The 14,458-nt window shown below is 36.2% G+C and overlaps 1 protein-coding gene and 1 pseudogene across 1 annotated transcript in view; one reads left to right on the top strand and one right to left on the bottom strand.

The window, feature by feature from the left end:
- Window positions 1-14,458, top strand: part of DPP6 (dipeptidyl peptidase like 6) — a 1,232,953-nt gene that overhangs the window by 682,260 nt on the left and 536,235 nt on the right. The gene's annotated exons all lie outside the window — the stretch shown is intronic.
- Window positions 8,732-10,083, bottom strand: LOC118850264 (annotated as a pseudogene).

The raw sequence follows: 14,458 nt of genomic DNA, 5'->3' as shown, positions 1-14,458 counted from the left end.
GGCTGAAACCAATGCAACAAAATTTAATCAGGGCAAACGTAAAGGCTTACATTTGGGTTAAAAAATGAACTTCACAAGTGTAAGATGAGGGAGGTCCAACTGGACAGCAGTTCATCTGAAAATTATCTCAGGGTTTTGGTGGAATGAAAGCTTAATATGAATCAACAAGGTGAGATCCAAGAAAGCTAATGAAACTTTAGATTGAAGAGAGATGATGACCCTTACTATACTCTGACTTGATCAGACAAGATAAATACAATTTTGTACTGCTTTGATCATCACATATCAGAAAAGACATTGATAAACTGAAGAGCATCTAAGGAAGCATCCAGAAGGATGTAAACAAAATGATGGAGGACGTTGAGATAATGCCATATGTAGAACAGTTGAAGGAACCACACTTGTTTAGTCTGGTGAAGGAAGTACTTGGGGGTAGGACAATAGAGACATGATAGTTGTCATGCAATTTTTGAAGGGTAGAGTGTTGATGAGTGATGAGAGATACTTTTATTGTGCCTGTGGAGCAGAATTAGAACCACTAGATGGAAGTTAGGAGGAACCTACTACCTCTTGAAACATTTCATTCTACTTTTGAATAGCTTTGGATTTTGTTAGGAATATAGCCAAAATCTGCCACTCTGAAAATTCAATTTAATAAATGTTTATGCAGTGCCTTGAATCTAGCAGGTCTTTAATACATTCGTGTTGAATTGAATTGAAGTCGTAATGAGGGTTGACTTTGTCTTGAGCAAGGGAAATATCCTAATAATTAGAGCTGTCCAAAAATGGAATGTGTTCCCTTAAGGGGTAACAGGCTCTTTTGCATTGGAGGTCTTCAAGCAAAGGCTGAATAATTATTTGTCAAACATGATGTTAGGGGAGGAGGGAGAATTTTGCAGTTAGAGGTTGAACAAAATGACCTTGGGTGCCTTCCAACTTGGAGAATGAATGATTCTAATTCTGTCTACCAAGGACTTAGCCAGGATAAAACAAAGTCATAACAAATGTTTTTAATAAATATCTGTTCAATTATATTTTAGTTCCAGATTACTTCTGTATTATTGCTTTTAATAATTTTCTTTTTTTGACTGGTTATTTATTATAATTACATAGCCTATGCTCTTTAGTCTCTCTGCTTTTCACACTGAGCCAAAAAATGTTCTCTTTATTTATTAGCTACAGTCACATAGTTCTATGTGACAGTTCTTCAATTGTGTCCATCCTGTTCATAAAATATATATTGTTTACTGTAGCTGTAAATTACTATTCTTGTAATTATCTTTCTTTGTAATAGTCATTCTTTTGCTACTTACCTCTCATTTTTTATTCCATTTTTGGGGGGCTTCCTAGGTTTCTCAGTAAGCTTCCAACCATAGATTGCGATCAAAATCAGAGCCAACAAAGGCATAGGAATAAATAGAAAACATTCTCTGGAAAATCACCCCCTGAACACGTAATAGAATGGGAGATAGGAAGGTTCTCCTGGTTGGGAAAGAGAAAGCCTTAGGAAAGAAGCAACCTTCCTAGGTAGCTCCTTTCCAAGAAACAGAAGCAGCAATGAAAACAAATGGCATTGGCTGTTTATTCCCTGCCACAAATAACTCCATACAATTATACCAGCTTATCACTTCAAAGTCAAAAGGGCAGTGATTAAGCTTCCAAACTAATTTCGTACTGGGTTTTCAGAGATCAAGAAATGTAGGAGGAATATGGGACTTGTACAGCCTAAAAGTCAAATCAGAAAAACATTATGATTTTCAAGAAAAGCAACTGAAAAGTACTGTGTACTTTTGTTATCTTTTAGATCTTAGAATTGAAGAATTCATTAGTGTCCCAAATAAGCTTGTCAATAAAAGATTGTGGGATTATTCTTCTGGAGGTTCATTCCTGAAACAGCTGCTCCTTGCCATCCTCTTTCTTTTCCTCAACAATATTTCATCTCAAACTGCCAAAACAGTATATTTCTTTGCATAGAAAGTTTCTTGTATTGGGAAAGCCATAAGTCACTTTTATGACTCAAATTCTCAACTGAATTATCCCTTTTTGGAGGAAGTTCCCTCTAGTAATGCAAATTATAGCCCCTACATGGCTGCCCGTCCTATGGAACTCTTGTCTATATTCTTCTATAAGTTACTGTCTGGGACCCCAGCATACTAGAGATCCTCCTTATTTTGCACATTTAAAGTGGAATGTTCTGGGTGCCAATCTGTCATCCCTTGTACTCACCACATAACCAGTCCATCTTATCTTCCTTTAATACAATTCCTTGATGACATCTACCCCTTGCCTTCATTGAAGTCTCTCTTTGGTTATATGTTGAAGCCTGCTTATTTTCCCCTTTGACCTGCCAAATGTGTGGTACACTTACTTCATAGGTTGTTGGATTCCATATGTCTCCAGAGTATGCTATAAGGTGACACTGGTAGGATGTTAGTATTAAAAAAGTGGGCCATTACTTTCTTGGCCAATGTAAGGTCATGAAAGGAATTTAGCAGTTTTCTAAGGACAAGCTAGTTCACATTACTTTTATTTAACTTTGGATCCAACTCTATGCCAGTCTGTGCTGTCAGTCTCAGATAGACAGACACAGACAGATACACAGAGACATGCCCTATTGGTTATGCATCCAAAGGCATGTTGAAATCTGGATAATAGACATTTTTCATCAGCTTGGTCATATCTTTGTGAATAGTCCAACCAAACTCTACTGTGAATTTAAAATCTCTTCCAGAAGGTTTTTCTTTGTTCTGGAGCTTACTGCAAGTAGCACCATGTCATCGAAAAATAAGACCCTATGGAAGACTTCATAATCTTCAGGGCATCTCTCTTGAACTTGGACTTTGTATTGGCATAGTCCCTCATGAATTTCGTTATTTGTCCCTGGCGAATGCCTATCTTCAAGTCCCTTGAAAATTCTTAATATTTAACTACTGTCTTCTTCAAAATGTGTTGGTTTTTGTGGGATGTAGCCAAGATTGCAGAGAGAAGCCAGGAAATTGCCTGAGCTCTCCCCAGTTTCCCTCAGAAACAATGTTAAATCAAACTTCTAAAAGAATTCTGGAGCAACAGAATCTACAAAAAGACAGAGCAAAACAATTGTCCAGCCCAAGATAACCTAGAAAGACTTCAGGAAAGATCTGTCTTATTTGGGTACAGCCCAGCGCAGGTGGTATCAGGGCAAACCAGTAGGATGCTCCTAGCTACAACACAGATCAGCAACAAGGCCCCCCAATTCTGGCTCAGCAGGACAGTGACACAGCAGCCCAGCTGTGAGAGCTCCATTCCCAGTGCAGCAGGCAAACTGCCAGCCCCAGAACCCTGGCACAACAGGCATAACTAGGCTGGGCCATCCCAGCACAATGTGCAAGCTACCAGTACCTGAGGCCCCAGCACAGAAAGCCAGTGACCAGGTCCCCAGCCCCCAATGCAAGAAGCTTGGACCAGTGCCCCCTGTATTTTCAGGAGCAGAGCTCAACTTTAAAAAGTGACCAAAAAACTGACCATAGAAAGCTACTATAGTGACAGGAAGGATCAAACACAAACTTAGAAGAGGACAACAATTTCAAAATGCCTATATGTGAAGCCTCAAGGTGAATATGAATTGGTCCCAAGCCCAAAAAGTCCTCTTGGAAGAGCTCAAAAAGGGTTTTTTTAAAATCAAGCAAGAGAGGTAGAAGAAAAGTTGGAAAAAGAAATGAGAGTTATGCAAGAGAATTATGAAAAATGAATCAACAGCTTGGAAAAGGAAGCACAAAAAATTGACTGAAGAAAACAACTCCTTAAAAAATAAAATTGGCCAAATGGAAAAAAAATGCACTGAGGAAAACAACTTTAAAAGTAGAATTGGCCAAATGGAAAAAAAAATCACTGAGGAAAACGACTTTAAAAGTAGAATTGGACAAATGCAAAAGGAGATACAAAAGCTAACTGAAGAAAATAGTTCCTTAAAAATTGGAATTGGGCAAGTTAGAAGCTAATGGCTCTATAAGACATCAAGAATCAGTTAAGCAATCAAAGTAGAACAAATAGCAGTAAATGTAAAATACCTTATTTGAAAATAACTGACGTGGAAAATAGATCGAAGAGAGAAGATTTAAGAATTATTGGACTACCTGAAGGCCATGATCAAAAAAGAGCATGAATAGCATTTTTCAAGAGATTATCAAGGAAAACTGCCCTGATATCTTAGAACTAGCGGACAAAATAGTCGTTGAAAGAATCTACTGGACGCCTCCTAAAAAAAATCTCAAAATGAAAATTCCAAAGAATATTGTTGCCAAATTCCAGAATAATCAGGTCAAGGAGAAAATACTGTGAACAGCCAGAAAGAAACAATTCAAATATCAAATAGCCACAGTCAGAATTAAACAGGACTTAACAGCTTCTACATTAAAGGATTATAGGATTTAGAACACAATATTCTGGAAGGCAAAAGAGCTTGGATTACAACCAAGAATTAACTACCCAGCAAAATTGTACGTAATCTTTCAGGAGAAAAGATGGATATTCAATGAAATAAGAGACTTTCAAACTTTCCTTATGAAAATACCAGACTGAATAGAAAATTTGATCTTCAAATATAAGATTCAAAAGAAGCATAAAAAGGTAAACAGGAAAGAAAAAAACAGCATTCAATAAGGTTAACTGTTTACATCCCTATATAGAAAGATGATACTTGTAACTCTTAAGAACTATATCTCTATTAGGGCAGTTAGAAGGAGTATACTTAGAGGGTATGGGCATAAGTTGACTTTCATGTGATGACAAATTAAGGGATGAAAAAAAGATTGTACTGGGAGAAGAGGTTTGGGGGGAGGGGGGAACAGAATGGGGTAAATTGCATCACATGAAGGGGCATGAAAGACCTATTACAGTAGAAGGAAAGAAGGGGGGGGTGAGCATTGTTTGAACTTTACTCTCATTGGATTTGACTCAGAGGAAATGACATATACACTCAGATGGCTAGAGAAATCTATCTTACCCTATAGGGAAATATGAAGGGAAAGGGGAGAGAAAAGGGAGAGGAGAGACTTTTAAAGGGGAAGGAAAAAGTAGAAGGAGAAAGGGAACAGAAAAGGGAGGGGGGCTAATAGAAGGGAGGGCATATTGGGGGAGACACTGATCAGAAACAAAACACTACTGAGGCAGGACAGGGTGAAAGGAGAGAGGAAAATATAAATTGGGAAAAATAGAATTTAAGGAAATACACAGTAATCATAACTGTGAATTTGAATGAGATGAACTCTCCCATAAAATAGAAGTGAATAGCGAAGTGGATTAAAAACCAGAATCCTACAACATATTGCTTAAAAGAAACATATTTGAAATAGAGAGACACACACAGAGTAAAGATAAAAGGCTGCAGCAGAATATATTATGCTTCAGCTGAAGTAAAAAAAAAAGCAGGGGTATCAATCCTCATCTTGGACAAAGCAAAAGCAAAAATAGATCTAATTAAAAAACATAAGGAAGGAAACTACATCTTGCTAAAAAACACCATAGACAATTAAGTCATATCAGTACTAAACGTATATGTGGCTAGTGGTAAAGATACCAGATTCTTAGATGAGAAGTTAAGTGAGGTACAGAAAGAAATAGACAGCAAAACTATACTAGTAGGGGACCTCAGCCTCCCCCTCTCAGAACTAGATAAATCTAACCACAAAATAAACAAGAACAAAGTTAAGGAGGTCTATAGAATTTTCGAAAAGTTAGATATTATAGACCTTCAGAGAAAAATTGAATGGGAATAGAAAGGAATATAACTTTTTCTCAGTGGTACATGGCACCTCTACAAAAATTGACCATGTATTAGGGCATAAAAACCTCACAAACAAATGCAGAAAGGCAGAAATATTAAATGCTTCCTTTTCAGATCATGATGCAAGAAAAAATTACATGTAACAAAGGGTCATCAAAAGATAGAGTAGAAAGTCAAATTTTATTGAAAAGCCAGTTATTTGTATTTATAAATAAAAACACCATCCTCGGCACCTTTATTAGATGCATGTAAATTTTCAAGGGTTTAGGGCCAAGGAGAAAGAGGGTGTATTTAATCACTTCATCATAAAAGCAAAAACTGGTAATTGTAGAGAAGGGCTTAAGCATACGGCAGAACTCACCACATATAAATAAGGAAAGTAGGAACATAAATAGTATGGCTGCTCTTTCTTCAGAGCAAGGGCATCATGAGGAATAGAAAGTGAAATGGGCATGAATGGAAGATGTGATTTGGCCTTCCTTTCTATAAGTCATACATTGGAAACACATTCAGGATGCCACATTACTTTTCATTTGAAGAAAAATCCTGTTTTCACAAACTCACTGTTTCAGTCCTCATAAAAGTTTTGCTAATTAAGTCATTTTAGTACTACCACACTGAACTTCATTGAAAGGACTTTTTTAAGGCTTTTTGTGAGATATATACAGTGAATAACCTCAAAAGTTCATCTTCTTATATAAGATAGATTAAAAATTAATTGGAAACTAAGTGATCTAATCCTAAAGAATGAGTTGGTCAAACAATAAATCACACAAACAATTATTTCATGGAAGAGAATGACAATAATGAGGCAACATATCAAAATTTATGGGATGCAGCCAAAAGCAGTACTTAGGGGAAATTTTATATCTCTAAATGCTTACTTAAACACATAGAGAAAGAATAGATCAATAGGCCAGGCAATTTAAAAAGCTAGAAAGAGAACAAATTAAAAATCTCAAATTAAATACCAAATTAGAAATTCTGAAGATCAAAGGAGAGATTAATAAAATTGAAAATAAGAAAACTAAGGAACATGTAAATAAAACTAAGAGCTGGTTTTATGCAAAAAATGATAAAATAAACAAGCCTTTGGTTAATTTGATTTTTTCAAAAAGAAGAAAATCAAATTACCAGTATCAAAAAATGAGTGAATTCACCACCAATAAAGAGGAAACTAAAGCAATAATTAGGAGCTACTTTACCCAGCTGTATGCCAGTAAACCTGTCAGTCTAAGTGAAGTGGATGAATACTTACAAAAGTGTGGGTTACCCAGATTAACAGAAGAGGAAATAAAATATTTAAATAACCCCATTTCAGAAGAAGAAATTGAACAAGCCATCAGTGGACTCCCTAAGAAAAAATCTCTGGGGTCAGATGGATTTACAAGTGAATACCAAACATTTTAAAAAAATAAGTGTAATACTATATAAACTTTTTGAAAAAATAGGTGAAGATTTTTCAAATTCCTTTTATGACACATATATGGTGCTGATACTAACCAAGAAAAGCCAAAACAGAGAAAGAAAATTATAGACCAATTTCCCTAATGAATATGGATGTGAAAATTTTGAATAAAATATCAGCATAGATTACAGCAATTTATCACAAGGACAGTACACTATTAAGATGTGGAATTTATACCAGGAATGCAGGGCTGGTTCAATATTAGGAAAACTATTAGCATAATTGACCATATCAGTAACATAACAAAGAGAAATCATATAATTATCTCAACAGATGCAGAAAATGCTTTTGACAAAATACATCACCCATTCCTATTAAAAAAAAATCACTGGAGAATATAGGAATGAATTGAGCTTCCCTCAAAATAAGTAGTTTCTATCTAAAACCATCAGCAAGCATTATCTGTAATGGCAATAAGCTAGAAGCCTTCCCAGTAAGATCAGGGGTGAAACAAGGATGCCCATTATCACCACTACTATTTAATATTGTACTAGAAATGTTAGCTTTAGCCATAAGAAATTGAAGGAATTAGAGTAGGGAATGAAGAAATAAAACTATCACTCTTTGCAAATGACGTGATGGCATACTTAAAGAATCATAAAGAATCAAATAAAAAATACTTGAAATAATTGATAACTTTCATAAAGTTGCAGGATATAAAATAAACCCACATAAATCATCAGCATTTATATGCATTACCAACAAGAAGAAATAGAAAGAGAAACTCCATTTAAAATAACTGTAGACAATATAAAATTTTGGGGCATCTACTTGCCAAAATAAACCAGGAACTATAGGAACACAGTTACAAGACACTTTGCACAAAAATAAAGTCAGGTTTTTTTAAATAGTAGGTTTTATTCACACCCTAGTGATAAACAACAACCTTAATAGGATGATTAGGTTTCTTTGTAGATCACTATGTAGCATTAAAATACAAAAGTCCGTAGACAAGCAGATAATTAACAAACATTAGATATGGTCTTACTGGAAATTCTTAACCATATACTGGTCTCTTCTCAAATTAAATTTCAAAATCCTTTGTCTCCTAGTTAGTACAAGTCATTGCATTCCTTTAACAAAGTAATGAAGGCACAGCTAGTGCAAGCAGACTTAAACCCATTCAACTACTGGGCTGAAAAAAATACTTTGGTTCTTCAGAAGGATTTCTTTTTTCTAAACCAATATTGGTCTCAAATAACAGTTTGGATAAATTTCACACCTGTAATCTAATAGCTACATGACAAAAGACTTCACAAGAACCAAACTATGTAACAATGGACATGCATTAGGGGATTCACTGCATTCTACATATCTGGCAGAAATCATAATATTAGGTAGTATTAGGGAGAATTAGATAGAATGAACCTGTAGTTTGAACTGGTTCTTAAATGTTCATTATTTCTTTTATTTTTCCTTTTGTAACAAAAACTGTTACTTGATTCTATCAAGAAAATACAAAACATAAGGCTGTAAGCAACTTCTAGTTGTGTTTGGGCTGGGACAGTGCAGTAATCCTCAAGGCCACAGCACACACTGCTCACTGCTGCTTGCACTCAGCTGGTTTTGGATTTTTCTTCAAATCATGTTCTGGATCATTTTCCTCATCAGCTTCTTTTTCCCCTTCCTCATCATCAGCCTCTTCACTTTCTTCATCATAATCATCATCATATTCAATAGCCTCTCCTGTGAAGCATAATAATGATTTGGGGACTATACGCACACATAAAAAGTGACCAGTTTCGAAGTCTGCTGCAAGGATAGCTTCTGCATCATCATCATCTAGGTCTCCACTAAGAAAGAAACATTGGAAACTGTTTTTGACACAGTTCGAATGGTCCCATGTCCCTTGTGTTTCTGTTTCTTCTTCATAGTTTTCAAAGTGATATTTTTTTCCCTTCTTTTCCAATCTGACACCTTGTGCAAGTCATAATTTATTTTTTTTTGTTTGTTTGGTTTTTTTGGAGCAGGGCAGTTGGGGTTAAGTGACTTGCCCAAGGTCACACAGCTAGTAAATGTGTCGAGTGTCTTGAGGCCAGATTTGAACTCAGGTCCTCCTGACTCCAGGGCTGGTGCTCTACTCACTGTGCCACCTAGCAGCCCCACACTCATAATTTCTAGTCTATCAAAGGAGAAGGGATCAGAATCATCTATCACTGACCACATATGATATGTCTTTGTACGTGCCTCATTTGTGAAATATTCATTGGGTTAAAAGTGAAATTCTAATGTAAAACTCTTAGGGTGGCCAGCATCTGAGAACTTCACTTTAATATCTTTTAAATGCTTTGGAACAGGTTCATCATGTTCCTGAACCATATCACTGAGAAGTCAACTTTTTAAAAAAACAGCCAAAATTTAGGAATGCCTTTAGAGTCTTCTTTTTCTTGATCTTTTTTCTCCTCTTCAAACTTTGCCTTCTCTTTTATTTCCTCTGCAATCTCTTCATCATCATCTGGTTTCCATTCACATTCTTCCTCTGTAGCTTCAGAAATTGCATTGATGATTTCACTTGTCTTGTCAAAAAGTGGCTGGTAAAGAAAACATACTTTATTTCAAGAGCAAGAACTTCCTCATAGAACTTGCCTTCTATCTATGCACATTTCACCTGTAGGTTTTTGAGGACATTCACGCATTGCTTAACTACTTTTGGCAAGCTTTCAATGTATCCAGCTGATGTTTCCACTAAACCATCCAGTCTTTCTTGAAGAGCTGCAAGAATCTGAGGATTCTGTGTCATTTGAACAGTCAACTGATGAGCTTTGCTGTTTGCATCTTCACCAGTTTCTTCTTCTTCCACTTCTTCAAAATCTTCCATATTTTGTTGGTCAAGTTCAGTTTCTTTATCCACCATGTTGTAAGACCTCTGAGTATTTGAGATCTACAGCTGCTGCAGGGACCAAGAGGCCTGAGCTGGGCAAGCTATGACTCAGGGTGGTGGCAGTGGCAGGAGGAGAAAAAGGAGAACAAGGATGTCAATTCTAAATAACTGGAAAAATATGAATTGCTCCTGGGAAGGCTGAGCTAATATAATGAAATGACAATTCTACCTAAATTAATTTATTTATTTAGTGCCATATCAATCAAACTGCCAAAAATTATTTTATGGAGTAGAAAAAATAGTAAAATTCATCTGAAAGAATAAAAGGTCCAGAATATCAAGGGAACTAATAAAAATATACAAAGGAAGGTGGTCTAGCAATACCAGATCTAAAAGTATATTATAAAGCAGCAAATATCAAAACTGTTTGGTACTGGCTGAGAAATAGAGTGGTCGATCAGTGGAATAGATTAGGTACATATGCCACAGTTGTCATCATCATTGTCACTGTTGTTTGTCTTTAGTTCTCGAAGAGAACCATGACATTGGGAGGTGATGCCATAACTTGCAAGTGAATTGGATTTGAGTGAGGTGTAGATCTGTGTGAAGTCACCAGCTTTACTTTCTCCTCTGGAACCATCTGAGTCCAGTAGCAAGATATAGATCTGGATGACTGGAGATGACCCTGGATGCAATGGGAAACCTTGGTCTTTTTAAGCCAAGGTCTTTAGCTTTTAACTCTCAGTTTGACTGAGGCAACACCCATTTTGTGATTAAGGATAGGTAAGAAATAGCAAAGAATGGCCTCTTTTTCCTAATCAAAAAAATCAATCAATGCTCAGTGTTTCTGACCAAAACAGAAACAATTATTTTTTACATTCACTCTGAGCTAATCAGTGGTAAATGATTATAGTAATGTACTGTTTGATAAACCAAAGGATTTCAGCTTCTGGGCTAAAAACTTACTATTTGAAATAAACTTGAAAATAGTATGGCAGAAACTAGGCATAAACCAATCCTATACCATGATAAAGTAAAAATGGGTATATGATTTAGACATAAAGGGTGATACAATAAGCAAATTAGGAGAACAAGGAATAGTTGACCTGTGAGTTCTATAGAGAAGGGAAGAATTAATGACCAAACAAGAGATGGATAACATTATGAAGTAAAAAATGGATAATTTTGATTACATTAAATTAAAAAGATTTTGTACAAACAAATTCAACACAACCAAGATTAAAAGGAAAGCAGAAGAATGGGAAACAATTTTGCAGCAAGTGTTTCTGGTAAAAGTCTCTTTTCTCAAATATATACAGAATTGAGTCAAATTTATAGGAATACAAGTCATTCCACAAATGAGAAATGGTGAAAAGGATATGGAACAGGCAGTTTTCTTACTTTTTAAGATATAAAGTGTGTGGCTTTAAGAGGTCACCTAGTCTGTCCTACAGCATGTCTTTTTTCTTTTTTTCTTTCTTTTTCATGGACAACATTCCCTGCATTTCTGATGAAAAAGATTCTAGAGAATTCCTACTCCACATTTGTTGTTATGGGAGTTGTGAAATTTTAGAGAATTGGTATTTGTTTAAAAAATATCTGACACTTGATGCCTGTGGATTTTTACATTATAATAGATGGACAGGGCCATGTGCTGGGAAACATTGCCCTTAATTTAGACTGACCTGCCAGTATAAACCCTGACTGTTTGAAAGTCAAGTCCACAACGAGCAGAGAAGGCAGTGCATACAGAATGATCCCCGAAATGTATGTAGATCTTTTTGTAGATAGAAAACATGCCGATTTATTCTCTTGGGTTAGTAAATTCAGCTGGCATTCGGCTAGTGCCCAGGGCCATTAGTGTCCAACCTGAAAAGCCAGTGCTGGGCTTTTACTTACACATTTCAGCACACACTGCTAAATGATATGACTCTGTCCATGCAAGCCCAATAAAACACATGTTGAAAAACAAAACAACCCAAAACTCCCATAAGCCAAACATGCCTGTGCAATTAAAAAGTAACAAGTTTGGTTATTGAGGATTTTTTGTCTGTGTGTTCTAAGCCTTTCAACTTCCCCCTTCCATATTTGATACTTTTCTTCCCTCCACATATACGTTCCAAATCCAATAAGGTAAAACTGATTATGCCCCACCTAGCATTTGTGTTATTATCACTGTTGCTCAGAGTCATCTCTAGTAGTTGGAGAGGTCTGCCCAGGGCAAATATGTTTGTGGTGTTATGTTTGCCTGAAGGTTAGCAAGTGCTGGTTGGTTGTTGTGCTTCTTGAAGAGGACCAAAATGACGTCACTATGTTAGAGTCAAGTTATAATGTGTCTGACTATGGCCAATCAGATCAATATGAGTTCAAATTGCTCTGCCACACTTTGGGTACAAAATGTGAACATTTTGGATATATTCTCTAAATTCATGTATTTCACATTTTTTTGAGGTACTTCATTTCTGCTTTACTCACAGAGCATACCATGCCATATGTCCTGTGCCAGTCTCCCATGTCATACAATCAGTTCCAGAGGTCTTGAGAGAGACCTTGAGAGTGTCCTTGTATCACTTCTTCTGACTACCATGTGAACACTTGCCCTGTGTGAGTTCTACATAGTATTTTTGGCAAAAGCATGCATTTGGCATTCAAACAACATGGCTAACCCAACATAGCTGTACTCTCTGCAGTAGAGTTTGAATGCTTGGCAGTTTAGTTCAAGAAAGGACCTCACTGTCTGGTATCTTACCCTGCCAGGTGATCTTTGGAATCTTCCTAAGACAATTGAACAGCTGGCCATCTGGAGTTAGGTATGGTGGTTTGGGTAGGTAATTCCTGAAGAGATGGACAGAGGGGACAGGTCATGTAGGTAGTGCACAAAAGAAAGAGCATTCTAACTAGTACAGTCACACTGGACAATCCCTGGGATTGGTAGAGGGAAGCACTTAAAGGAGAGACTTGAACTTAAGCTTAGGGCTCCAAGGTACTTGGGCTCTGAAGTCTTCAGAAACCTGGGATTTAGGGTAACCATAAAGGACATAATGAATAGAGTGCTAAACTTGGAGACATAATTCAAATCCAGGTCTTCCTGACTCTGACACTTACTTAGCAGTGTAAGCCTGTGTAAGGTATTTAACCTCTCTGAGACTCAATTTTCTCGTCTATAAAATGGGTTAGTAATAGCACCCACCTTACAGGGTTGATAGGATGATTGAAGATGATGTAAAATAATTGGCAAACCTTAAATTATTAAATAAATATCAGCACTTCAAGTCTATCCTCTTTTGTACTCTGAGATACATGAGTTGAATAGATTTCTGTGTACTGGCATAGTAGTCTAACCATTATATATGGGTTTTTTTAAAACTTTCAAAAATAAATTCTAAATTCCAAACAACAAACTTAAAATGCCAAGTTAGGATCTGGTTGTATATGATTATTTGCTCTCCCAAAAGAATAAAGTGGTCAGTGCTATAGAAGCTTAGAGAAAAAGAATTAAAGACTGGACACGTTGGGGAAGGCTTGTGGAGGAGAGGTGACATAAATTGGATCTTGAAAGATGGGTAAAATTCAAACAGGTGGAAGAGTTGCTAAGGATAATCTAAATAAAACTAACTTTGATAATAGAAATGGCACGTTTAGAGGGACACTGAGACTAGACTAGTTAAAGTATGGTATACATGTAGAGATAGAGGCAGGTAATATGTTTGGTGGGATGATATTCAAAGGGCCTTGAATGCCAGACTGAATATTTTGAACTTTCCCCGAAGAATATGGGATAATAATTAGTGATTTAATTGCATTGATCATAGTTCTCCAAAGGCAATTGCACTATTTTTTCCTTATTATTAATAAGAAGAACCATATAGAAAAACACTTCTTCAAAAAAAAAGGAGTAAACACTGTGGAGAATAAAAGGTTATTGGTAATTACTTTTTCAGATTCACTGAGAGTAAGCACTGGGAGTACCATTTAAGGTACATTATGGTTTAATGGGCTTTTGTGATTGGTACTAGAATATAACTTCCTATTCTGACCAGAGCTTTACACTAGAGAAACAACATAGCTTGAATTATGAAAAACCACCTGAATACTGGCCAAATTGTTTGAATTTTAATCAGACCCTTGATCTCACTGGGTCTTTAATTTCAAACAAATCTGAGAAATAGAATTATGGAGGATTCTCATGGAAGAGATTGGGTCACATCTCTATCACATTTGTATTTAGTTGCAAACTTCCATAGCATTGAGAAGTGATTCCTTATGATAGATTGCCTAGCATTCTCTTTGGATTTTCTGCTATTACTTCTGGCATAATTTATTAATTATGGCACAGTGGCATAGTGATTAGAACATTGGGCTTAAACTGGGGGAGACCTGAATTCAAATCTGGCCTCAGAAAATGACT

Source organism: Trichosurus vulpecula, chromosome 5, assembly GCF_011100635.1.
Source record: "Trichosurus vulpecula isolate mTriVul1 chromosome 5, mTriVul1.pri, whole genome shotgun sequence".
Classification (NCBI taxonomy): Eukaryota; Metazoa; Chordata; class Mammalia; order Diprotodontia; family Phalangeridae; genus Trichosurus; species Trichosurus vulpecula.
This window is presented reverse-complemented; position numbering and strand designations above follow the sequence as displayed.